General features: G+C 43.5%; 1 pseudogene; it reads right to left on the bottom strand.

The window, feature by feature from the left end:
- Positions 1-12,113: 12,113 nt before the first annotated feature.
- LOC124502785 (uncharacterized) lies at positions 12,114-12,214 on the bottom strand (annotated as a pseudogene).
- Between the last annotated feature and the right edge of the window lie 13,694 nt (positions 12,215-25,908).

Genomic DNA, 25,908 nt, shown 5'->3' with positions numbered 1-25,908 from the left:
TATGGGGCGCCTGGGAAGCTCAGCCGGTTGGGCATCTGACTTCGGCTCAGGTCATGATCTCACAGCTCGTGAGTTCGGGCCCCGCATTGGGCTCTGTGCTGATGGCTCGGAGCCTGGAGCCTGGTTTGGGTTCTGTGTCTGCCTCCCTCTCTGCCCTTCTCCTGCTCATGCTCTGACTCTCTCTCTCTCAAAAATAAACAAACATTAAAAAAAAAAATTCCTTCAGAAGGCTCTACTTAGGAGAGCGACGTGATACCCCTAACAAGAAGCCACAGGGAGCATATCTGCACCTAGAACGCAATAGAACCGTAACTTCAGGAGCAACACCAATCGAATGGAATGCACGGAGAGCGGGGACTATGCTAATGTGAATTGTCAGTGTTTGTAAAGTTTAGGTTTTAATTATTTATTTCATAGAGATTTACAGAGCACTTGTCATGTACCAGGCATTGTTCTAGGAACTTATGACACAAGCAAAATACAAGTGCCCCAAATCCCCACATTCCGGCGAACACGGGGTTTTTCCTGTGTTTGAATGTTCTGAAAAAAACCATAGCACGTTGCTAGAATTAGACAAATCTAGGGGCACCTGGCTGCCTCAGACAGTGGAGCATGCGACTCTTGATCTCAGGGTTGAGAGTTCAAGCCCACACTGGGTGTGGAGATTACTTAAAAATAAAACCTCAGCCTTCCATGCCAACAGTGTTCTCGCAGCCGTGGTGGACATTCCTAAAACCCAGCCGACTTTTGGCAAGAAGTGTGGCAACCACCAACCCCACAAAGTGACACAGTACAAGGAAGGCAAAGATTCTCTTTGTGCCCAGGGAAAGCGGCGTTATGCGAGGAAGCAGAGGGGCTATGGTGGGCAGACTAAGCCGATTTTCTGGAAAAAGGCTAAAACTGCAGAGAAGATTGTGCTGAGGTTTGAATGGGTTGAGCCCAACTGCAGATCTAAGAGAATGCTGGCTATTAAGAGGTGCAAGCATTTTGAACTGGGAGGAGAGATAAGAAGAGAAAAAGCCAAGGATCCAGTTCAAAGCTTCATATTTTGTTACATTATGAAGACAATAAAATCTTTTTTTTTAACTTTTTTTTTAACATTTATTTATTATTGAGAGACAGGGAGACACAGAGAGTGAGCAGGGGAGGGGTAGAGAGAGGGGGAGACACAGAATCCGGAGCAGGCTCCAGGGGCGCCTGGGTGGCTCAGTTGGTTGGGCATCCGACTTCAGCTCAGGTCATGATCTCGTGGTCCGTGAGTTCGAGCCCCGTGTCGGGCTCTGTGCTGACAGCTCAGAGTCTGGAGCCTGTTTCAGATTCTGTGTCTCCCTCTCTCTGACCCTCCCCTGTTCATGCTCTGTCTCTCTGTCTCAAAAATAAATAAACGTTAAAAAAAATTTTTTTTTTAAAGAAACAGAAACACTGCTTCCCTTAAAAGCAGAAACACTGAGGGGCGCCTGGGTGGCGCAGTCGGTTAAGCGTCCGACTTCAGCCAGGTCACGATCTCGCGGTCCGTGAGTTCGAGCCCCGCGTCAGGCTCTGGGCTGACGGCTCAGAGCCTGGAGCCTGTTTCCGATTCTGTGTCTCCCTCTCTCTCTGCCCCTCGCCCGTTCATGCTCTGTCTCTCTCTGTCCCAAAAATAAATAAACGTTGAAAAAAAAAAATTAAAAAAAAAAAAAAAGCAGAAACACTGATGACATGTTTTCACATCGGCTGGTGAAAAGTGCCCGGTGTTATAGATGCTGGGAGCTTCTGTTTGAGGAATTACTACAACCTGAATCCCCTGAGATCATTTTTTTTTTAAAGTAATCTCTATGCCCAACGTGGGCTCGAACCTATAACCTCGCATGCTCTACTGACTAAAGCAGCCAGGTGCACTCGCTGAGACTATTCTCAAGAGAGACTAACTCCGGTGGTTTGATGACCCCGGGCTATTCCCAGTGGAGAAGGAAAATTTGGTAATAGCTTCAATCCAAGGTCTGAATGTGGAAAGGAGAAAAAGTCTTTTGGGAACTCATTCACTGTTGAAATTGCCTCATGTAGTTTCCTGAGAAAATTCCCCGCATTAGTAACGGGAGAGGCACTGGGTTACTGGACCGAATGCAAAATGCATGGCTCTACCAATACATGAGGACAACGCATAATTCTCCTTGACTCTGGAACATATCCTTTAAAAAAAAAAACAAAAACAACAAAAAAGGTATTTATTTATTTATTGGCGGTGGGGGGTGGTGGGGGAGGGGAGGAAGGAGGGCAGAGAGAGAAGAAGACAGAATTCCAAGCAGGTTCCAGGCTGTCAGGGCAAAGCCTGATGAGGGACTTGAGCTCATGAACCGTGAGATCGTGACGCGAGCCGAAATCAGGAGTCGGGAGCTTAACTGACCCTGGAGCCACCCAGGCATCCCTGGACGCATCCTTTTTGGTTAGAACTGGATGGTGCCGGGGCACCTGGGTGGCTCAGTCGGTTGAGTGTCCGACTTCGGCTCAGGTCATGATCTCATGGTTCGTGAGTTCGAGCCCCGCGTTGGGCTCTGTGCTGACAGCCTAGAGCCTGGAGCCTGCTTCGGATTCTGTGTGTCTCTCTCTCTGCCCTCTCCCCACTCGTACTCTGTATCTCTCTCAAAAATAAATAAACATTAAAAAATAAAAAAAATAAAAAAGACTGGATGGTGCGGCTCAGTGGTTCTGAAGGTGAAGTTTCTGCTTGACCAGCAAGCAGCATCAGTTCCTTGGGAACCGGTCAGGCGTGCAAATTCTCAGGCCTCACCCCAGGCTTAACACTCGGTGGGGGGGGGGGGGGAGTGGAACCCAGCGATCTGTAGGTTAGCAAGCCCTCCAGGTGCTGCTACCTAGATGTGTCAAATGCACCTGACGGAGTATCAGCTATTTCTCTACGGCACCCATGACGATCCCAAAATGCATGAGGCCATGCAAGCATCATTCACATATATTAAGAGGAAATGTTTGTTCTTTTTAATTTTTTTAATGTTTATTTATCATTGAGAGACAGAGAGAGACAGAGCATGAGTGGGGGAGGGACAGAGAGAGGGAGACGCAGAATCCGAAGCAGGCTCCAGGCCCTGAGCCATCAGGACAGAGCCCGAGGCAGGGCTGGAACCCACGAACTGCGAGATCATGGCCTGAGCCGAAGTCAGACGCTTAACCGACGGAGCCGCCCAGGTGCCTCCTGTTCTTTTCTAATAAGAACCTTTTTTTTTTTTTTAAGCCAGTCCAAGAATTTCCCCCCTAGCAGCGCATTACCAATGGCCCCCGCCATCCTTCTTAATCATGGTCTCAGTTCTGAAAGCCGACACAAGAGAACTACAGTTCTACGCCACTATTTCTAGCTGTGGTGTCCAGGTGGCTCTGGTCTGCTTTGAATACTCTATTTTTTTTGCAGTAAATGCTTTGAGCCCCAGGGACAGTCGACTAAGAGCACCGAGGGGGCACCAAGAGGCAGGGGCTGGGCGGGCAGTGGCTCCCCTCTGCCTCACCGCAACAGCCTATCTGCTGCCGAGATCCGGGTATGAGCTTTAACCACAGCAACTTTAATATCCTCTGTTCGAGCCAGAACTACCGTGGCTGCTGGCACCAGACCTGTCCTCCAAGAGGGCCTCGTTAAAGGACGTGCAGTGGATTCATTCCAGTTACAAGAGCTTCAAAGACTCTCGGATGGTTGGTTTCAGTCCCTCCCACCCCCAGTCTGGACTGGGTCATCTGCACACCTGCTTGCGTCCTTTGGCCTTGGCAGTTCTTTGTCAGACTCCCTCTCCTGGAAGTAGCTCTGCTTCCCCATCACCTGTGGTCACGTGGTAGGAGAGAGAATTTTTTTTTTAACTTTTTAAGTATTTATTTATTTATTTATTTATTTTTGAGAGAGAGAGAGAGAGAGACAGAGAAAAAGTGGGGGGGGGGCAGAGATGAGCAACAGAATCCCAAGCAGGCCCCACCCCATCAGCACAGAGCCCGATGCCGGGGCTCGAACCCACAAACCGTGAGATCGTGACCTGAGCCGAGATCAAGAGTCAGGCGCTCAATTGACTGCACCCCCCAGGAGCCCTAAGAGAGAGGATTTTTAAAGGGCTGGAGGAAAAAAAACATCCACAGTAACTCATTTCCTGCGGTGGGATTTTTATTTTATTTATTTATTGTTATTTTCTTCTTCATTCTTTTTATATGTTTTTAAATTTTTCTGCGGTTACATGAAATGCATTTACTTCGAGGGGAAGGCAAAGTTTATGTCGAAGGCATTTGTTACATGTTGATTTGCTACCGCTGGTAGGACAGGGTTTTTTTGCTCCCCAGTGAGAGTGTATTTATTAAAAACAAGGCAGGGGCGCCTGGCTGGCTCAGTCCATGGAGCGTGCACCTCTTGATCTCGGGGTTGTAGGTTCGAGACCCGCGCTGGGTGTAGAAATTACTTGGAAAAAAAAAACCCAGAAAATCTTTATAAAAACAAAAACAAGGCGCACGGTTGTTACCACAACAAAAGTAAATACCCTGCAAGTTCCCTGTGATTGGGATGGGAGGAAGGTAACAGGAGGAAGGAAAAACACATAAATGTGATTTTTCAGCATCCGTGGACTCACTGATTCGCATCAGCGGACCTTGGGGGCATTATGCTAAATGAAATCAGTCAGAGAAAGACACATACTACATGATCTCATGTGTGGCAACCAAGTAGAATGGTGTTTGCCAGGGGCTGGGGGTGGGGAGAGAAATGGGGAGATGTCGGTCAAAGGGTAGAAACTTTGAGTCGTAAGTTCCAGGGATCTAATGCACAACATGGCGAGTGTGGTTAACGATACTGTATTGTATCCTTGAAATACAGTATTGCTGTATTGAAATCCTTGCTCTAAGAGTAGAATTTTAATGTTCCCACCATAGCGACAACAACAACGATGAAATGATAATTATGTGAGGTGAGAGATGTCATCGTCATAACCTCATTGTCATAAACATTTTGCAATATATACAATGCAGCCAATCATCCCCATGTACACCTTAAACTTACATGATGTTATATGACAGTTAAAGCTCAATAAAGCTGAAAAAAATTAAGAGATTCTGTAAATCCTTACCCTCATACACTTGAAACGTATATAAAAATGAAAGTTTTCCTACAAAATCACAACATCCAATAATATCTGAAGAAGGAAAAAATATGGAGAGTTCTGTATGTATTTTTAGACAGCTCGAAGTAAAACCTTGTCACGAAGGAAAAAACAGGTTGGAGAACTATTTTTTTTTTAATGTTTATTTCTGAGAGAGAGACAGAGCACAAGCAGGGGAGGGGCAGAGGGAGAGGGAGACAGAATCCAAAGCAGGCTCCGGGCTCTGAACTGTTAGCACAGAGCCCCACGCAGGGCTTGAACCCACAAACCGTGAGATCATGACCTGAGCCGAAGTCGGCCACTTAACCGACTGAGCCACCCAGGGACCCCTGGAGTACTATTAATATAACAGCAGTTGCAGACTTAAAATATAAACAAACACTGAGCCATAAACGTTACTCAGTCCTCAATCCGGGAAGATTCTGATAAAACAGACCCAGAAGGAGGCACAGGGCTCCCAATCGCCACTTTTAGGGATGAAGTAATGTTCCTCTTTCTGACAGCAGATGGAGCCAGTGAGACACGTACAACTTAACAGTGGCAAACCGCTAAACGCACTTTATTCTCTTAGGATTTAAGAGATGAAGGCAAGGGGCTTTTCATGATTGAAAGCGGCAGAGTTCCTGACTCTAATGTGTCAAACCTGGTAGGAATTTTCAATCCTGGTAAGTCCAGCTCCCAGGCACACAAAAGCTGGGGTACATTGCACATACTGTGGAGAAGCAAGGGGGTTTATTTAGGTTTCTAAATAAGAGAGAACTTGGGGCGCCCGGGGCATTCAGTCGGTTGAGCGTCTCACTTCAGCTCAAGTCATGATCTCACGGTTCGTGAGTTCGAGCCCCACATCCGGCTCTGTGATGACAGCTCAGAGCCTGGAGCCTGCTTCAGATTCTATGTTTCCCTCTCTCTCTGTTCCTCCCCCGCTTGCACTCTCTCTCTCTCTCTCTCTCTCTCAAAAATAAATAAAGATTTTTTAAAAATTAAATAAGAGAGACTTGAAAGTGAAGAAAACCACCTCTGATCAAAAGAGCTGGGTCTGAGTTGGTCAGATTTCAAGATATATGTTCGAGAGGATACATTCAGATTTTATTTTGCTTTGTTCTCATTTCCCTTTTTAAAATCCATCCTGTCTCTTCATTCATTATTAACAGAATAGTGGTATGTGATCCGAATTTAGGAACACCCTTACTCAACACACACACACTATTGGTAAACGTTAAGCATTACTTTATGATGATGCCATCGTTCTCTGGTACTGACTGGAACCACAATATTCATAGCTTATTTTTTATTTTTTATTTTTGGAAGAGTCCTTTGATGTTGAACACATTCTAGTGGTGAGTCCAGAAAAGTTTTAAAAATTAGATCACTTCTGGGGCGCCTGGGTGGCTCAGTCGGTTAAGTGTCCAGCTTCGGCTCAGGTCAATGATCTCACGGCTCATTAGTTGGAGCCCCGAGTCGGGCTCTGTGCTGACGGCTCAGAGCCTGGAGCCTGCTTCAGATTCTGTGTCTCCCTCTCTCCCTTTGCCCCTCCCCTGCTCACACTCTCTGTCTCTCTCAAAAATAAACATTAGGGGCACCTGTGTGGCTCAGTCGGTTAAGCGGCCGACTTCAGCTCAGGTCATGATCTTGCAGTCCGTGGGTTCGAGCCCCGCATCGGGTTCTGTGCTGATGGCTCAGAGCCTGGAGCCCGTTTCAGATTCTGTGTCTCCCTCTTTCTCTGACCCTCCCCTGTTCATGCTTTCTCTCTCTGTCTCAACAATAAATAAATGTTAAAAAAAAATTTTTTAAAATAAAGAAACATTAAATTTTTTTTTAAAGCTGAAAAGATCTGACCCTTCTCTAAAAAGCAAATTAAAAAAAATTAGATCACTTCTCCTATGCAATACTTTGTGCAGTAAATATCACCATCCCCATTATACAGATGTGCACCTGAAGATTAAGTCTTAGAAAACCTGAACGTTTGGGGGTGCCTGGGTGGCTCAGTCTGTTAAGCATCTGTCTCTTGTTTTCGGCTCAGGTCACGATCTCAAGGTTCAGTTTCTAAGATCAAGCCAGGCATCGGGCTCCACAATGACAGCACAGAGCCTGTTGGGGATTCTCTCTCTTCTCTCTCTGCCCCTCCCTAGCTTGTTCTCTCTCTCTCTCTTTCTCTCTCTCTCAAAATAAATAAATAAATAAGCTTAAAAAAAAAGAAAAAGAAAAAAGAAAACCGGAACATTTGCCTTAAGTCACATAGCTAGGAAGTAGAGAAACTGAAACCAGATCTGATTGTTAAAAAAGATTATGCTACACAAATTCATTCTCTGAGACAACCTCTAAAATATGTGTTTGGAAGTCAGGAGATGGGTTGTGCAGACACTATCTTGTCCAGATTGGGTACGTGATACCACACAATCTCATCGCAACTGTTTCTGTGATTAGGAGGCTCTGCTACGAATTCTTCTTCTTGGAAATTAAAAGGGTTTGTCCATTCTTCAGATGCCATCTTCCAGCAGCTGAGAAACGTATCCACCTTTTCTAATCCTGGGACCAAATAGAGAGGCAGTTTCCAGTGATAAGAACCTGGATGATCTGAACGAAAGGGAGGCTTAGAGGGGACTGTTGAGGGAAACAGAATTCCAGAGACAGACTCGGGGAGAGTGTGAGCCAGGAAAGTGATATCTAATACCATTAGAGAGTGCTTTTCAACTAGGGGCAGGTCCCTCCCACCCCCCGCCACCACCCCCCTCCTCTCCCCATCCCCGGTCATTTGGCAATGTCTGGAGACATTTGGGGTACATATGGGAATGGGTGTTACTGGTACCTAGTAGGAGAGGAAGGACAGGGACTAGTAAAGGGCAAGACATATGGAGAAGGCACTTAAAACCTCAGCATTCCAGATAAATGTTTTAAAGTGTTATTTTTAGGTGTGCCTGGCTGGCTCAGTCTGTAGAGTATGTGACTCTTTATATATATGTATATGATGTTTATTTTTTTTGAGAGAGAGATAGAGGGCAAGCAGGGGAGGGGCAGAGAGAGGGGGGTACAGAGGGACAGAGGGTCTGAAGCAGGCTCCCTGCTGACAGCAGAGAGCCCGCTGTGGGGTCCAAACCCACAAACTGGGATCAGGACCCCAGCTGAAGTCAGATGCTGGACCGATGAGCCACCCAGGCACCCCTAGAGCATGCGACTCTTGATCTAAGGGTTGTGAGTTTGAGTCCCATGTTGGGTGTAGAGATTACTTTAAAAAAATAGAATCTTTAAAAAAAAATAAAAATAAAGGGTTATTTTTAAAGATCGAAATTAATGCAAAAATACACGATGATAGGGGCGCCTGGGTGGCTCAGTCGGCTAAGCGTCGGACTTCAGCCAGGTCACGATCTCGCGGTCCGTGAGTTCGAGCCCCGCGTCGGGCTCTGGGCTGATGGCTCAGAGCCTGGAGCCTGTGTCTCCCTCTCTCTCTGCCCCTCCCCCATTCATGCTCTGTCTCTCTGTCTCAAAAATAAATACACATTAAAAAAAAATTAAAAAAAAAAATACACAATGATAACAAAATATAAAAATTGTAGATAAAGACAGGATCGGTAACAATGCCGAGCAGAGCCATATTGGAGCCTGCGGCTGAAGGGAAAGTCAGAAATACTGATCCTTTTTTTGGGGAAAATAAGTACAGTTATGCACCATACAATGGCTGAAGGGACTAACATAAGCTTTGGTTCCTAGCTTAGAGACTCCTCTTCCGAGTTCTTCCTGCCCTGCTTGCTGTGTGGACCAAATTACTACTAATGCAGAACGCAGAAGTAACAGACTATAAATTGTCCCCCTCGCTTGTGCTCGGGACTCAGACCTCTGGAGAATGACCTCCTCTGAGCCCACTGGTATAAAATAAACCTCCTGCCTTCCAAGATCTCCAAGTGCCCCTTGGTTCTTCTGCCAGCATTCCAGCCTGGTTCCATAACACTTTCTTTATTTAAGGAATTTTCATTAATTAAGCTTGTAAATAGAGTTAAAGGTTGAGGGGATCTTTAAAGCATATCATTTGAAAGCTAATTAAGCCAAATAAATAAGTGCTAATTAAACATTAGTCAAGGAACAAGGGAAAGTGAATGTCTTAAATTTTATCATAAAAAGCATTAAGTTTATAAATATATGATGACAAGGGACGCCTGGGTGGCTCAGTCAGTTAAGCGTCTGCTTTCAGCTCAGGTCATGATCTCGGTTAGTGAGTTCAAGCCCCGCATGGGGTTCTGTGCTGACAGCTCAGAGCCTTGAGCCTGTTCGGATTCTGTGTCTCCCTCTCTCTCTGCCCCTCCCCCACTTGCTCATGCTTTCTCTCTCTCCCTCTCTGTCTCTCAAAAATAAATACACGTTGGGGCGCCTGGGTGGCTTGGTCGGTTAAGCATCCGACTTCGGCTCAGGTCATGATCTCACGGTCCGTGGGTTCGAGCCCCACATCGGGCTCTGTGCTGACAGCTCGGAGCCTGGAGCCTGTTTCAGATTCTGTGTCTCCCTCTCTCTCTCTGCCCCTCCCCCACTCATGCTCTGTCTCTCTCTGTCTCAAAAATAAATAAAAACGTTAAAAAAAAATTTTAAAAAGAAAAAAAATACAAGAAAAAAATAAATAAACGTTAAAAAGATTAAAAATAAATAAACAAATACATAAATATAAGATGACTTGTACATTGAGATTCAAGCTGGGTTTTTTTAAGTTTATTTATTTATTTTGGCGGGGGAGGGGCAGAGAGAGAGAATCCCAAGCTAAAAATCAAGAGTCAGATGCTTACCTGACTGAGCTACCCAGGCGCCCCTTGAGATTCAAGTTGTAAAAAAACTAAGTTTTAAAAACGTACAACCACAATAAATTGAATATTAATTTAAATAGAAGAAAATGTAAAAGTTTATTTATTTATTTATTTATTTATTTATTTATAATTTTTGAGAAGCGGGCTCCATGCTGACAGCAGAGAGCCCGATGTGGGGCCCAAACCCACAAACTGGGACCGCGACCCCAGCTGAAGTCAGATGCTTAACCGATGAGCCACCCAGGTGCCCCAAGTGCAAAACTTTTTTCTTTTTTTACTGTTTATTTATTTTTTGAGAGAGAGGGAGAGAGACGGAGTGCGAACAGGAGAGGGAGCCACAGAATCCGAAGCAAGCCTCTGGTTCTGAGCTGTCAGCACAGAGCCCGACACGGGGCTCGAACTCACGAACCGTGAGATCATGACCTGAGCCAAGTCAGACGCTCAACCGACTGAGCCACCCAGGCGCCCCCCCAAATGTAAAACATTTTAAAGCAAAAAGCCCCACTCTGCCACTAAAAATCAAATACAGGTTTGAGATGTTCTCTGGCTGGGGAGTCCCAGTACATGTAAACTTCAAAGGGGACAGGCTCCTCACAGATGGTGGCCAACAGCAGCGTAAGCTGCAGACCGTTTTCTGGGCACGACCCGTGCGTCTTCCCTTGTGCTCTTCTGCGAGATGAATGACCGGCTCATAACCAGGTAATTGTAATTGCAGGCGAAGGTGATGGGTTACTGGCTGGTCCTCGTGATGATGTGACACTGTGGCACAACCTACATAGAACTCTCTTTCCTGTACCCTGCCAATTCAGGAATTATATTCCTGTTGAAGGTAGGTCTGGTCCAATAAGAGAGAGGAAAAAAAGCAAAATTAAACAAACTAGAAAAGAGCCAGCAGTTCAAAGAATGAGATACCAACACAATTAAACGTGTGAGTTTGGGGATAATTTCTTTGCCAAGGATAGTTTCCCTGGATGGAATCATTCGACTTAGCTTAAAATCATTGATCTCTGAAAGGCACTGAAAGCATAAGCCTTCATAACTGGATAGATGATTAATAACCTAAAATAACTCAGGATAGCTTCAGTTGGTGTTTAAAAATACAAAATGTAAGAATCTTGAAACGAAAGGGGCGCATGGGGGTGGCTCAGTCAGTGAAGCATCTGACTCTTGATTTCGGCTCAGGTCATGATCTCGAGGTTTGTGAGTTCAAACCCCACATGAGGCTCTGCGCTAACAGTGTGGAGCCTGCTTGGGATCCTTTCTCTCCTCTCTGTGCCCCTCCCCAGCTCTGCTCTCTCTCTCTCTCAGAATAAACAAGTAAACTTTAAAAAAAAAAAAGAATCTTGGGGCGCCTGGGTGGCTCAGTCAGTTAAGCGTCTGACTTCAGCTCAGGCCATGATGTCGCAGTCCGTGGGTTCGAGCCTCTCATCGGGCTCTGTGCTGACAGCTTGGAGCCTGGAGCCTGCTTTGGATTCTATGTCTCCCTCTCTCTCTGCCCCTCCCCTGCTCATGCTCTGTCTCTCCCCATCTCTCAAAAATGAATAAACGTTAAAAAGAATTTAAAAAAAAAAGAATCTTAATACGAAAATAGGAATGAAGGATTAATGATGTTCTGATTGCAGAAGAGAGTGGGAAATAGATGTGAGAAACGATCTAGACTTTATTGGCCCTAACTCTCACTCTGGGGGAAAAAAAATAACACAATAAAAAAAGTAATATTAAAATAACGAACTTGTTTTGGTATAACATTACCGATCAACTTTATAATCATGTGACTGTGAATTGACTTCTAACAATACGCAAAGCCATTAAGTTAGTCCAATGTATCAGCTTCTAGAAAGCTGATTGATTTGGGAGGAAATTTAATTTATGAGACCATAGCTTCATCATTTATTGGTGCTATAAATAGTTTATAAATAGAGAAATACACTCAAACTGTCCCACATGTGGCCAGTGAGAGCCAGTTCAACCTTCATACTCTCTCCTTTCGACATGTGGCCATCGTTCTTTGAGTATTTCCTTTTTCCTTACTTTCTGGTACCACTAGATATCCCAGGCTCATCTTGTAACCTATAATTTACGGAATTACAGAAAGTAAATCCGTCCATGGTAATTCTTGTTTCAGTACTTTGTTTTCGTGCTGGTGCAGTTAGAAAGCTAGATCACAACGGGATATGCCAAAGGGAATTTATCAGCTACTGGTACTTTTTTTTTTTTTAATATGGAACACTCTACAAATTTGCATATCATCCTTGAGCAGGGGCCACGCTAATCTTCTTGTTACCTTTCCAGAAGATAATTTTAGTCAACGTCACTCGGCTTTTTCCTATTTTGCTTCCTAACTTAATTCCCTAATTAGTTCTTTTTAATTTTTTTTTCACATTTATTTATTTTTGAGCGACAGAGAGACAGAGCACGAGCAGGGGAGGGGCAGAGAAAGAGGGGGACACAGAATCTGAAGCAGGCTCCAGGCTCCGAGCTGTCAGCCCAGAGCCTGACGCCGGGCTCAAACCTGTGAACCTGTGAGATCATGACCTGAACTGAAGTCGGACCTGTGCTGAAGCCGGACGCTTAACTGACTGAGCCACCTAGGTGCCCTATTCCCGAATTAGTTCTTAATCATTTCTAGCATCTAGGTCATTTTTTAAATCTCCCTGATATTTGAAATGCTTTTTACTGGGGCGCCTGGGTGGCTCAGTCGATTAAGCATCTGACTTCTGTTCGGGTCATGATCTTGCGGTTTGTGGGTTGGAGCCCCACATCGGCCTCCCTGCTGTCAGCACGGAGCCTGCTTCAGATCCTCTGTCCCCCACCCCCCGCCCCCCCCCGCCCCTTTCCCACTCACACACTCTCTCTCTCTCTTGCAAAAATAAATTAAAAAATAAGAAGAAATAAAATGCTTTTTACTAAAGTATTGGCAAGCACAAAGAAGAAGCACCCGGACTCATGGAAAACAGTAGCGTCTCAGTATTTTGGAATCAGTGAGGAAACGAAAGGCAATCTCAAAAAGGAGAAGCAGAAACTTCCTGTTTGGATTGTGGCTGAAGAGCTTGTGTCAGGCCGACTGTCTGCTGAGAACCTGGAAAGCTAGAGAAACATAAAAACAACTGTCTGAAGTATCAGAGAGCTTTCTGTTTTACTTTTTGTAAGATTAAAAAAAATATGTTTTGGGCGCCTGGGTGGCTCAGTTGGTTAGGCGACTGACTTCAGCTCAGGTCACGATCTCACACTCCGTGAGTTCGAGCCCCGCGTCGGGCTCTGGGCTGACGGCTCAGAGCCTAGAGCCTGCTTCGGATTCTGCGTCTCCCCTCTCTCTACCCCTCCCCTGCTCACGCTCTCTCTGTCTCTCAATAATAAATGAATGTTAAAAAAATTTTTTAAAAATATGTTTTGTTATTTCAGAGAGAAAGAGAGAAAGTGCATGCACTCTGGAGAGGAGTAGAGAGACAGGAAGAGAGAATCTTAAGGAGGCAGCACAGAGCCCGACTCAGGGCTCAATCTCATGACCCTGAGGTCATGACCGGAGCTGAAATCAAGAGTCAGTCCCTTAACGGACTGAGTCACGCAGGCCCCCGCATCAGAGAGCTTTCAATGCAGTGGGGAATTTAAGAGGCCAACACCTCACAGAGAAGGGAAGCTTGGACACATTTGCTGACTCTTAGCAGCGCCTGTAAGACTGGGTCTCGTCTCAGAAAGTGGCAATCGGCGGCTGGTAAGCTCCATAGTTTTAGGAGACTCACAGGGCAAGAGGGGGAAACTGGAGTGTAGGACGGACCCACCCAGAACTGCCCTACAAACGTTGGAGGGCTGAAACGAGACTCTGACCTCACAGGTACAAAAGTAAAGTTTTCTCTGGAAACAGGTAAGACGAGCCAACACGTTTCTACAATTTTTTTTTAAATAAACTTAATTTTTATTTTTTTAATTTTTTTTTTTAACATTTATTCATTTTTGAGGGTGAGAGAGACAGAGCATGAGTGAGGGAGGAACAGAGAGAGAGGGAGACACAGAATCCGAAGCAGGCTCCAGGCTCCGAGCTGTCGGCCCAGGGCCTGACACGGGGCTGGAACTCATGGGCCTTGAGATCACGACCTGAGCCGACATCAAGAGTCGGACGCTTAACCGACTGAGCCACCCAGGCTCCCCTAAATAAACTTAATTTTTAGAATAGTTTTAGATTGATATTGAGAAAATAGTACTGAGAGTTCCCTGTCTATACCACATACCAATTTCCCCTCCTATTAACATCTTACGTTAGTATGGTACGTTCGTCACAACGAATGACCCAGTAGTGATGCATTATCATTATTACTATTTTAAGTAGGCTTCATGCCCAGTGTGGAGCCCAATGAGGGCTCGAATCCACGAGGCTGATATCAAAACCCGAGCTGAGATCAGGAGTCAGACGCTTAACTCACCGAGCCACCCTAGTGCCCCAGTGACACATTATTATTCACTAAAACCTATACCTCATTCAAGTTCTCTTATTTTATAACCTAACGTTCTTTTTTTTGTTCCAGATTTTTGTCCATCTGACACTGTTATCAGGTCTCCTTAAACTTCTTCAGGCGATGACCATCCAGGAATATTGGTCATGTATTTTGGAGAAGGTTCCTGTATTGAAATCTGGCGTATTTCTCCCGATAAATTGGGTTGTGGGTTTTTTTTTTAGCAAAGCCAGGTGTAAAGTGCCATTTTCATCATATCATATCAAGGGTGCATGCCATCAACAAGCCATTGCCGTCACGGCAGACCTTGATCACGGCGCTGAGGTTGTGTTTGTCCGTTCTCTCCACTATAAAGTTACTCTTCTTTTCGCCTTTGTATTGGAAAGAAGTTACCATTCACAGCCACAGTTAAGGAAGGGGGAGTTAAGTTTTTATACATAATACCTAGTATTCAATGGACAATAATTGGACATACAAAAAAAAAAGAGTTGACCTAAAACAGAAAATCAAATCAATCAATTAATTAATTAATTAACAAAAATAAATAATTTTATTAAATTATAAATAATTATTAAATAATTATAAATATAAATTAATAAATTTATATTTATAAATATAAATATAGTTATAATGTGTTTATAAATTATGTTTATAAATTAAATAATTATAAATATAAATAATTGTTAAATAAATAATTAAATTAATAAAAAATTAATAAAAAAATAAAATAAAGAAAATAAAATAAAGCCCAGGTTAATAAAGCTCTGTTAGTGTTTTTAGAATCAGACTTAAAATACCTCTGATTAATATGCTTAAGAATGTAAGTAATAAGGGGCTCATGGGTGGCCCAGTAAGTTAAGCGTCCGACTTCAGCTCAGGTCATGATCTCCTGTTTGTGAGTTCAAGCCCTGCTTTGGGCTCTGTGCTGACAGCTATGAGCCTGGAGCCTGCTTCAGGTTCTGTGTCTCCCTCTCTCTCTGCCCCTCTCCCCCTACTCACACTCTGTCTTTTTTTTCTCTCTTTCTCTCTCAAAAATAAACATAAAAAAAATTAAGAATATAAGTAATAAGATGAAAATTTTCAGGGCAGCACGGGTGGCTCGGTCGGTTAAGCGTCCGACTTCAGCTCAGGTCATGATCTCATGATCCATCAGTTCGAGCCCTGTGTCAGGCTCTGTGTTGACAGCTCAGAGTCTGGAACCTGCTTCAGATTCTGGGTCTCCTTCTCTACCCCTCCCCTGCTCATGTTCTGTTTCTCTCTCTCTCTCTCTCTCAAAAATAAAGATTAAAAAAAAATTTTTTTTTAAGTTTCAACAGAGCACTGGAAACTAAAAAAGTTAAATATTTAGAATTGAAAAAAAAAAAAAAGAACTTTTTCTTTTCTTTTTAATTCTGTGCCCAGTGTTGGGGCTTGAACTCATAACCCCAGATCAGGAGTCGAATGCTCTACCGACTGAGCCAGCCAGGCACCCCAACAAATTAAGAACTTAGTAGATGAATTTCACAACAGATTAAACACAGCTGAAGAAGAAATTAATTGGGGGCCTGACTGGCTCAGTCGGTAAAGCATGCGACTCAATCTCCCTGTTGTAAGTTCGAGCCCCACATTGGGCATAGAGCTTCCCTAAAAAAAAAAAAAAAAAAAAAAAAAAAAAAGATAAAGGAAATTAGTTCACTGAAAGATAGGTGAGAAGAAAATATCTATAAAGAAGAACAGAAAGACAGACAGAAGGATAGGAGACATTCTAGAGGATCTAGTCTCTTCAGCATTTCAGTGTCATGAAAAAAAGACTGCTCTAGATTAAAAGAGTCTTAAGGGATGTGACAAACAAATGCAATGCATGGTTTTAGATTGGATACTGGGCAGGGTAGTGGAGCTACTGGACCAAGGATTCTAAGCAAGGCCAAGCTCTAAGAAACAACCAATCTTCTTCAAGATCAAAGAGTAGTCCGATTTCTCATTCTTTCCTGACTCACTAAAACTAATATTTCAGATAAGTCAGAAGCAGTAACTAGAGGGGCGCCTGGGTGGCTCAGTCAGTTGGGAGTCCGCTTCATGATCTCATGGTTCATGGGTCCAAGCCCTGAACTGAGCTCTGTGCTGACCGCTCAGAGCCTGGAGCCTGCTTCGGATTCTGTGTCTCCCTCTCTCTCTGCTCCTCCCCCGCGCTCTCTCTCTTTCTCTCTCTGTCTCTCAAAAGTGAAGAAACATTTTCTCAAAATTAAAAAAAAAAAAAAGAGCAGTAAGTAGAATAGTTATTAAAAAAAATCATTATATCCTGCAGCTTTCATGAAACACTCCATTTCTTGGGCAAGTGAAATAGACATAGGAGAAACAGTCATCTGTTAACCTTTGCAAACCACCCTAGGAGATGGGTAGTTATTCCCCTCTGCAACCCCAGTGGCCACCATCTACTCTGAGATCTTCCTCCCCACCCCACCGCTCCCCACCTCATCTGGTCATCTGTTTCCCTGTATAGATCTTTCTTATTGTATACTTAGGCTTTATGACAGTATATTGCAGTTCATTTTGTTTAGTTTTTCAGCTTCTCATTTTTGAGACTGAATCTTGTTGACCCTCCTCTGGGCCAATCTTAAGAAATATCATTTAACATATCAACGAAGGTCTCTATCTTTTCCTGGAATCATCACGACTTGGATCCTCTTTCTCTAAAAGACATTGCACAGATAGTCAACCACACAGGAAACAGAAAATTCTGTCTACTCCATGGTTCTCGTATTTGGCTGCACATTGGTGTCACTGGAAGGAGCTTTAAAAACATAGTGACTCCTTGGGGCCCTAGCTGGCTCAGTTGGTACAGCATACAACTCTTGGTCTTGGGGTTCAAGCCCCACATTGGGCGTAGAGCCTACTTATAAAATATATTGGCCCATGGACTCCACCCACTCCCACAGAGATTGTGATTTAATAATTGGTTTGGGATGTGCCCTGGACATCAGGACCTCTTAAAGCTCCTCAAGTGATTCCAGTGTTGAGAGCCACTGGTCTAGGTTGGGGCTTTTCAAACTTTTCTGCAGCACATAAGGATCTTGCTAAAAAATGTAGATTCTGCTTCAGTGGCTATTCGACGGGAGCCAATTTTTTTTTTAATTTTTTTTTTTAACACTTATTTATTTTTGAGACAGGGAGAGACAGAGCATGAACAGGGGAGGGTCAGAGAGAGGGAGACACAGAATCTGAAACAGGCTCCAGGCTCTGAGCTGTCAGCACATAGCCCTACGCGGGGCTCGAACTCACGGACCGCCAGATCATGACCTGAGCCGAAGTCGGCCGCTCAACAGACTGAGCCACCCAGGCGCCCCGACGGGAGCCAATTTTGAGACCGAGTTTCTTATGAACACAGTTCCATTAAAATTTCAATTCTCAGGGTGCCTGGGTGGCTCAGTCGGTTAAGCATCTGACTCTTGGTTTCAACTCAGGTCCTGATCTCACGGTTTGTGGGTTCGAGTCCCACAACGGGCTCTGGGCTGGCAACGCAAAGCCTGCTTGGGATTCTGTCTCCCTTTCTCTCTGCCCCTTGCTCGCGCATATACACGCTCTCTTTCTTTCTCTCTCTCTCTCAAAAATAAATAAACAACAACAACAAAAAGAATTTCAATGCTCTTGCTTTCTAGAGCCAACGAGGAAGTTCTTTACAAATAGATTAAGGAGTTTTAATGATCTATCAGAGATCCCCAGACGGGTCTAGAATTCTGCATTTGTAGTATGTTTGCATGCTTGACGGGAAAGATCAAGTACTGACAGAAAGAGTAATGATGCAATAGAGGGCGGTAAGAATTCCCGGAGTAACAGCTGCGAGCAGTCCAAGAGATGATATCAAGCACAAAATCGGAGGTACTGGCCTTAGAAAGGAGCAGGGATATTTCAAGCAAGGACAGTTTTATGATGTCAAACGGTAGCAGCTTTTCTTGTAGTTTCAGGGGAAGAAGAATACGTTCTTCTATTTCTATTTTCTTTCTTTCTTCTATTTTCCTTCCTAACTTCTTGTTCGGAAGACCTGCGGTCTCCAAGCTGAACGCAGGAAAAGAAGCAGTTCTGAGACACTCAAAACGGACCAGAGGAAAAAAAAATTAAAATCGAAGAGAGTGTTTGAACAACCGGAACGGAGAAAGAAAATGTTCGTCCCTCGCTGAGAAACGAGAAAATGGTGGTTCTGCGTTTTACACTGAATGCTGAGACGATTTATTGATAATTGTTTGAGAAAAAAAGGAAGATTCTGCACCTCCGGGAGCACAATTCTCCTTGGCATTGTGTTGGTGTTCTCTGGGCTGAAACAAGCATCTGGGCAGGGGATCAAACCTCGCTGCTTGGAACTGACGAAGACCCACAGATCAATTTGCTTGAGGCTTGCTTCTCAGATACATTACTTGCTATTTCTGCTAATGGTATTTCTGGGAAGATAGCTCCAACTTGTGTCCTAAATTCAATCCGTGTCAAGCAATAAAAAACATGACGTCTTTATGACTATAAAAAAATAAAACAGCAGCAGTCAATAATAATCCGTACATCGTGGGGAAGCTTCCTTGAGGTGTGCAAACCTTTCCCAAGTCGGTGCGACAGCGGGTACTGTTATCTCCTTGAGAGATTCCTCACAAAGGCGTAAATTAACTTTGACAGGTGCGCAAATGCAATAGGTCTGAGAAATTCTGCATTAAAAGGAGTAGGAGCCATTAAACAGTCTGCTTTTACAAGTTTTACCTGGTGGGATAAAACAAACGAAATTTGTGTATAAGCAAAATATATACACTTTTTTTTTTTATCAAATGCATGTGTCTATAACAAGTCATAACTATTAACATTTTTATACTAAATAAAAAGTATATTCTAAATCCTAACTGTATCTAAGGCAATGAATAAAAATAACATTGAAATAACATGACTAATGTGTTTGATAAGTAGCTCTTTTACTTTGTCACTCATTATTGCAGTGAAGTTGGCCTTCGAAAATGTGATGGAAAGAATGGGTCTTGACCTTTCAAAGAATTAGGTCAGCTTGGGATCTAGGCTTCTGGTCCTGTCTTCGTGAATTCAAAGCTGGGAAAGACAAGGGAGATAGCTCCCCAACCCCCCCTCCTTTATTTTTAAGTAAAAGTGAAGAGAGTATAATCAAAGGGAGGAAATCTACTATCAAAATCAAGTAGGCATAACACCTACTTTTTAAAATTTTAAAAAAAAAAAGTGGGGACAGGGGCATCTGGGTGGCTCAGTCTGTAGAGCATCTGAGTTTTGATTTCAGCTCAAGTCAGGATCCCAGGGTCGTGGGATGGAGCCCCATAGTGGGCTCTTCACTGATCATGGATCTTGCTGAAGATTCTCTCTCTCTCTCCCTGCCCCTCTCCCTTACTCATGCTCTCTCTCTCTCTCTAAAAAAAATTTTTTTAAAAACTTTTTTTAATTAAAAAAATAATAAAAATAAAAAATAAAACTAGGGACAGGGTACCTGGCTGGCTCAGTCAGTAAAGCATGTGACTGTTGATCCTAGGGTCGTGAGTTCAAACCTCACATTGGGTGTAAAGCTTACTTTAAAAAAAAAAAAAAAAAAAAACTTTGAATTTAATTTACTTATTTTGAGAGAGAGCACATGTGCATGGGGAGGGGCAGAGAGAGAGGGACAGAGAAGAGAATTCCCAAGCAGGCCCTACACTGTCAGCTCAGAGCCCAATGCAGAGCTCGATCTCACAAACCGTAAGATCATGACCTGAGCTGAAATCAAGAGTCAGACACTTAACTGACTCTTTTTTTAAAAAAAAAATTTTTTAACGTTTATTTTTATTTTTGAGACAGAGAGAGACAGAGCATGAACAGGGGAGGGGCAGAGAGAGAGGGAGACACAGAATCTGAAGCGGGCTCCAGGCTCCGAGCTGTCAGCACAGAGCCCGACGCAGGGCTCAAACTCATGGACTGTGAGATCATGACCTGAGCTGAAGGCAGACGCTCAACCAACTGAGCCACCCAGGCGCCCCTCAAATCTCTTAATAAACACAAATGTTATTAAGGCCCTAAGGCTTAACTATTGTACTAATGATTTTGAGAGCCACACCAAATATGAAAACGAGATTAAAATTTTTTTTTAAATTATAGATATGAAATTGCTTGCTCCTGCCCCATGACTTTCATCAAGTTATAGAATGAGTAACCAGTGATAATATCTGATATTATCAAGCTCTTATCTGCCATTTTTTCAAAAATTTTTTTAATGTTTATTCTATTTTTTTTTTAATTTTTTTTCAACGTTTATTTATTTTTGGGACAGAGAGAGACAGAGCATGAACGGGGGAGGGGCAGAGAGAGAGGGAGACACAGAATCGGAAACAGGCTCCAGGCTCCGAGCCATCAGCCCAGAGCCCGATGCGGGGCTCGAACTCACGGACCGCGAGATCGTGACCTGGCTGAAGTTGGACGCTTAACCGACTGCGCCACCCAGGCGCCCCTGTTTATTCTATTTTTGAGAGAGAGACAGAGCGTGAGCAGAGCAGGGGCAGAGAGAGAGGGAGACACAGAATCTGAAGCAGGTTTCAGGCTCTCAGCTGCCAGCACAGAGCCCAACGCGGGGCTTGAACTCATGAACCATGCGATCATGACCTGAGCCGAAGTCAGACTTTTAACCGACTGAGCCCCCCAGGGGTCCCTCTGCCATTTTTAACTCATTTCACAGAACACGTCCTCCTTCCTGTGAAGCCCTGCACAACTGTGTCCCCAGTCCTAATCTATCAGGACTAGTCAAGGCCTTCTTCTAAATGAACTGCAGAACCTCACTGCGTGGGCAAACGTTCATTATGACTTATCCTGCCCGAACTACCAGGAATGAGAATCGAGACAACAAAGACACTGCAAAAAGGTTCTAGTACCAAGGATAACCCAGTGGACCGCACCTTCTTGAAGCATAAGGCAGTCATAATCATACAGCCAACACAGGCAGCACTCACAAGGGCCTGTGCACGCTGGTTACCGTGCAATTTCCTGGCATCTGGTTTACACCCGGGCTTTTCTGCGGTTTCCACTTCAGTCCGGGAAACAAGGGTATGCAATGACATGAGCTGTGTATGGAGTGTTCCCGCTACTGTGTCAGTTTGGACCATGTCTAAGAGAATGTGATGGTTAAGCCCAGGAACGCTGTCAAATCATAGAAAACACCTCTCATTTGAATTACAGATTCAGATAGCGGTGCCAGGCTGGCTTAATCAGTGGAGTGTGCAACTCTTGATCTTGGGATGGTAGGTTCGAGCACAGGTTGGGTGTAGAGATTACTTAAAATATATATATATTTATTTAAAAAATGAATTATAGGGGCATCTGGGTGGCTCAGTCGGTTGGGCGTCCGACTTCAGCTCAAGTCATGATCTCATGGTCCATGGGTTCGAGCCCTGCATCGGTCTCTGTGCTGATAGCTTAGAGCCTGGAGCCTGCTTCGGATTCTGTGTCTCCTTCTCTCCCTGCCCCTCCCCTACTCGTGCTCTCTCTCTATCAAAAAATGAATAAACGTTAAAATTTTTTTTAAATTTTTAATGAATTATAAATTCATATAATATAGACAGCAATGCATGTGATAGGTAATTATATTGTTTATTAAAAATTGTAGATAACACACATGTCATTATAAGGAACTAATGGACAATGCTAGAGATCTACAGAATAAATTATTATGCTCCTATTAAAACTCATATATTTTGAAAAATGTTTAATAGGAAATATACTTGATGTAAGAGGTGAAAAAAAGAGAAAATTGCTAGAGGGTTTAAGAAAGTAAAGAAGTAAGCCCTCACTAGTATTCCCAAAAAAAGAATTGAAAATTTTCTCAAAAAGCAGTATATAAAAAAGCATATACGTGGTTTTCATAACTTTGCTTATATTGTGCATACCAAAGAGTGTATATATATTAAAAATAATATAAAACCCACAAATGTATGGTTAGCTAATTTTTGACAAAGCAGGAAAGAATATCCAATGGAGGGACGACTGGGTGGCTCAGTTGGTTAAGTGGCTGACTTCGGCTCAGGTCATGATCTCACAGTCCATGAGTTCAAGCCCCGTGTCGGGCCCTGTGCTGACTGCTCAGAGCCTGGAGCCTATTTCAGATTCTGTGTCTCCCTCTCCCTCTGCCCCTCCCCTGTTCATGCTCTGTCTCTCTCTGTCTCAAAAATAAATAAACATTAAAAAAAAAAAAGAATATCCAATGGAATAAAAACAGTCTCTTCAGCAAGTGGTGCTAGGAAAACTGGACAGCGACATGCAGAAGAATGAACTTGGACCACTTTCTTACACCACACACAAAAATAAACTCGGGGCGCCTGGGTGGCGCAGTCGGTTAAGCGTCCGACTTCAGCCAGGTCACGATCTCGCGGTCCGTGAGTTCGAGCCCCGCGTCAGGCTCTGGGCGGATGGCTCCGAGCCTGGAGCCTGTTTCTGATTCTGTGTCTCCCTCTCTCTCTGCCCCTCCCCCGTTCATGCTCTGTCTCTCTCTGTCCCAAAAATAAATAAAAAAAAAAAAAAAAAAAAAACTCAAAATGGATGAAAGACCTAAATGTAAAACAGGAAGCCATCAAAATCATCGAGGAGAAAGCGGCAAAAACCTCTTTGGTCTTGGCCGCAGCAACTTCTTACTCAACACGTCTCCGGAGGCAAGGGAAACAAAAACAAGAATGAACTACTGGGACCTCATCAAAATAAAAAGCTTCTGCACAGCGAAGGAAACAATTAGCAAAACTAAAAGGCAACCGACAGAATGGGAGAAGATATTTGCAAATGACATATCAGATAAAGGGTTAGTACCCAAAATCTATAAAGAACTTATCAAACTCAACCAACACCCAAAAAACAAATAATCCAGTGAAGAAATGGGCAAAAGACATGAATAGATACTTCTCCAAAGAAGACATCCACATGGCCAACCGACACATGAAAAAATGCTTCACATCACTCATTATCAGGGAAATACAAATGAAAACCTCAATGAGATATCACCTCACACCTGTCAGAATGGCTCACAGTAACAACTCGGGCAACAACAGATGTTGGCGAGGATGTGGAGAAAGAGGATCTCTTTTGCATTGTTGGTGGGAATGCAAGTTGGTGCAGCCACTCTGGAAAACAGGATGGAGGTTCCTCAAAAACTAAAAATAGAACTGCCCTCCGAGCCAGCAATTGCACTACTAGGCATTTATCCACAGGATACAGATGTGCTGTTTCGAAGGGGCACATGCACCCCAATGTTTAAAGGTATGGAAAGCCACAATAGCCCACAATAGCCAAGGTATGGAAAGAGCCCAAATGTCCATGGGTGGATGAATGGATAAAGAAGATGTGGTAAATATATATAATGGAGTATTACTCGGCAATCAAAAAGAATGAAATCTTGTCATTTGCAACTACGTGGATGGAACTGGAGGGTATTATGCTAAGTGAAATTAGTCAGAGAAAGACAAATATCATATGACTTCACTCATATGAGGACTTGAAGAGACAAAACAGATGAACATAAGGGAAGGGAAACAAAAATAATATAAAAAACATGGAGGGGGACAAAACATAAGAGACTCATAAACATGGAGAACAATCAGAAGGTTGTGAGAAGGGGGATGGGCTCAATGGGTAAGGGGCACTAAGGAATCTACTCCTGAAATCATTGTTGCACCATACGCTAATTTGGATGTAAATTTTTAAAAATAAAAAATTAAATTAAAAATAAATAAATCAATAGATAATAAAAACAATGCAAAGAAAGGAACTTCTGAATTAATATTTTTCTATCTGAGTGGGGTAAAGGTGATTACAGAATTTTCTTTTCCTTTTGTTCTCCCCATTTCCAAATCCCATGTCCTTTAATACCCACTTATTATTTTATTAGCCAGAAATATGTTACTACTTGTTTTTAGAGCTCTTGTCTGACCTAGACCTGGTCTTTACCTCAAATAATTCCATAACTGAACACACCCCACTTTGCAGCCACAACCTGGGCATATCAGTTCTCAGGCAGTTATTTCTTTCAGTAATTTTTCTATCGAATCAAGGTATGCGAAAACAAATAAAGAACACAAATTATTTTCAGATGTGCAGTGCAGGGCACCTGGCTGGCTCACTGGGTGGAACACGCCACTCTTAAACTCGGGGTGGTGAGTTCAAGTCCCACGTCGGGCATGGAGCCTAAATCATTCATTCATTCATTCATTGAAAAGAAGATGTGCAGTGCTTTACCTCTGCCTGTCCTCCATTCTTGACGACCTTGTCAATTCCTTCTACCTCCTGGTCTCAGTAAAGCCTCAGTATTACCCTCTAACTGATCTTCTTCACATCAGGGGTTTCTTCCCCTTGAAGCCAAATCCCTCACTCACCTTTCTAAACTGAATCGAATCTCCCGAGTCTAATAACTGAAAAAGGGGGGCTGAGCGGAAACCACTCCGAGGGGCTGGGCATTGCAAGGAGAAAGTGCTACAGTGCTTTGAGGGAGATGTGTCTTTAAGAGAGAATTGCACTTTCAACAGATGAGACATTTGAGCATGTTTAAATACTTGTGGCAATAGCCCAATATTGTTGCAAGTTGCCTAAACTCAATGTACAGTGAAATAAATTGTGGTATGTTGCATTTTCTTATTAGTTCCATAGACTATCACGATCCCAACCCAACCCTAATAGCTACGTTAGAACAAATGTGGGGCACCTGGCTGGCTCAGTCAGTAGAGAGTGTGACTCTTGATATCTGGCATGAGTTCGAGACGTTGGGCGTAGAGAGTATTTTTTAAAAAAGTGGGGCGCTTGGGTGGCTCAGTCGGTGAAGCGTCTGACTTCAGCTTAGGTCATGATCTCATGGTTGGTGAGTTTGAGCCCCACATCCGATTTTGTGCTGACAGCTCAGAGCCTGGAGCCTGCTTCGGATTCTGTGCCTCCCTCTCTCTCTGCCCCTCCCCCGTTCACACTCTGTCTCTCTCTCAAAACTAAGTAAACATTAAAAAAAAATTTTTTTTTAAAGAACGAAAGAAAGAAAGGAGGGAAGGAGAGCAGAAGGAAAATTTTCACAAGGACTTGAGCACTAGAGCCGCTAAAGTCAAAACACCGGTTTCTTGAAAATAGCATTTCCTAAACAAAATTGTTCTCAAGGCTTAAGTCTTAAAACAAATACATGTCTCTGTTATTCACACATGATCACAGTGAAAATGTGTGATAGCTATAAGCAAGAAATAGGCAGGAAAAATGGAAAAGAGGGTTAAATGTTTTCATGATTTCACATTTAAAATGGTGACAGTTTTTTTTCTTTTAAAGTTTAGTCATTTATTTTGAGAGAGAGAGAGAGAGAGAGAGTGAAAAAGCGCCAGTGGGGGAGGGGCAGAGAGGGAGGGAGAGGGAGAATCCCAAGCAGGTTAGCACCCTTAGTGCAGAGCCCCGTGTGGGGCTCAAATTCACAAGCCTTGAGATCATGACCTGAGCTGAAGTCAGATGCTTAACTGACTAAGCTATCCAGGCACCCCCAGTGCCAGTTTTCTAGAAAAAAAAATCCCACCTATTAATTTAAAAATTACTTAGAAAATTCTCAGAGTGCCTGGGTGGCTC

Source organism: Lynx rufus, unplaced genomic scaffold (genome assembly GCF_022079265.1).
Source record: "Lynx rufus isolate CCGP_SWC_20201006 ecotype Redwood Valley unplaced genomic scaffold, mLynRuf1.p SCAF_7, whole genome shotgun sequence".
NCBI lineage: Eukaryota > Metazoa > Chordata > Mammalia > Carnivora > Felidae > Lynx > Lynx rufus.
The sequence above is the reverse complement of the archived record's forward strand: the minus strand, read 5'-3'. Positions and strand labels throughout refer to the sequence as shown.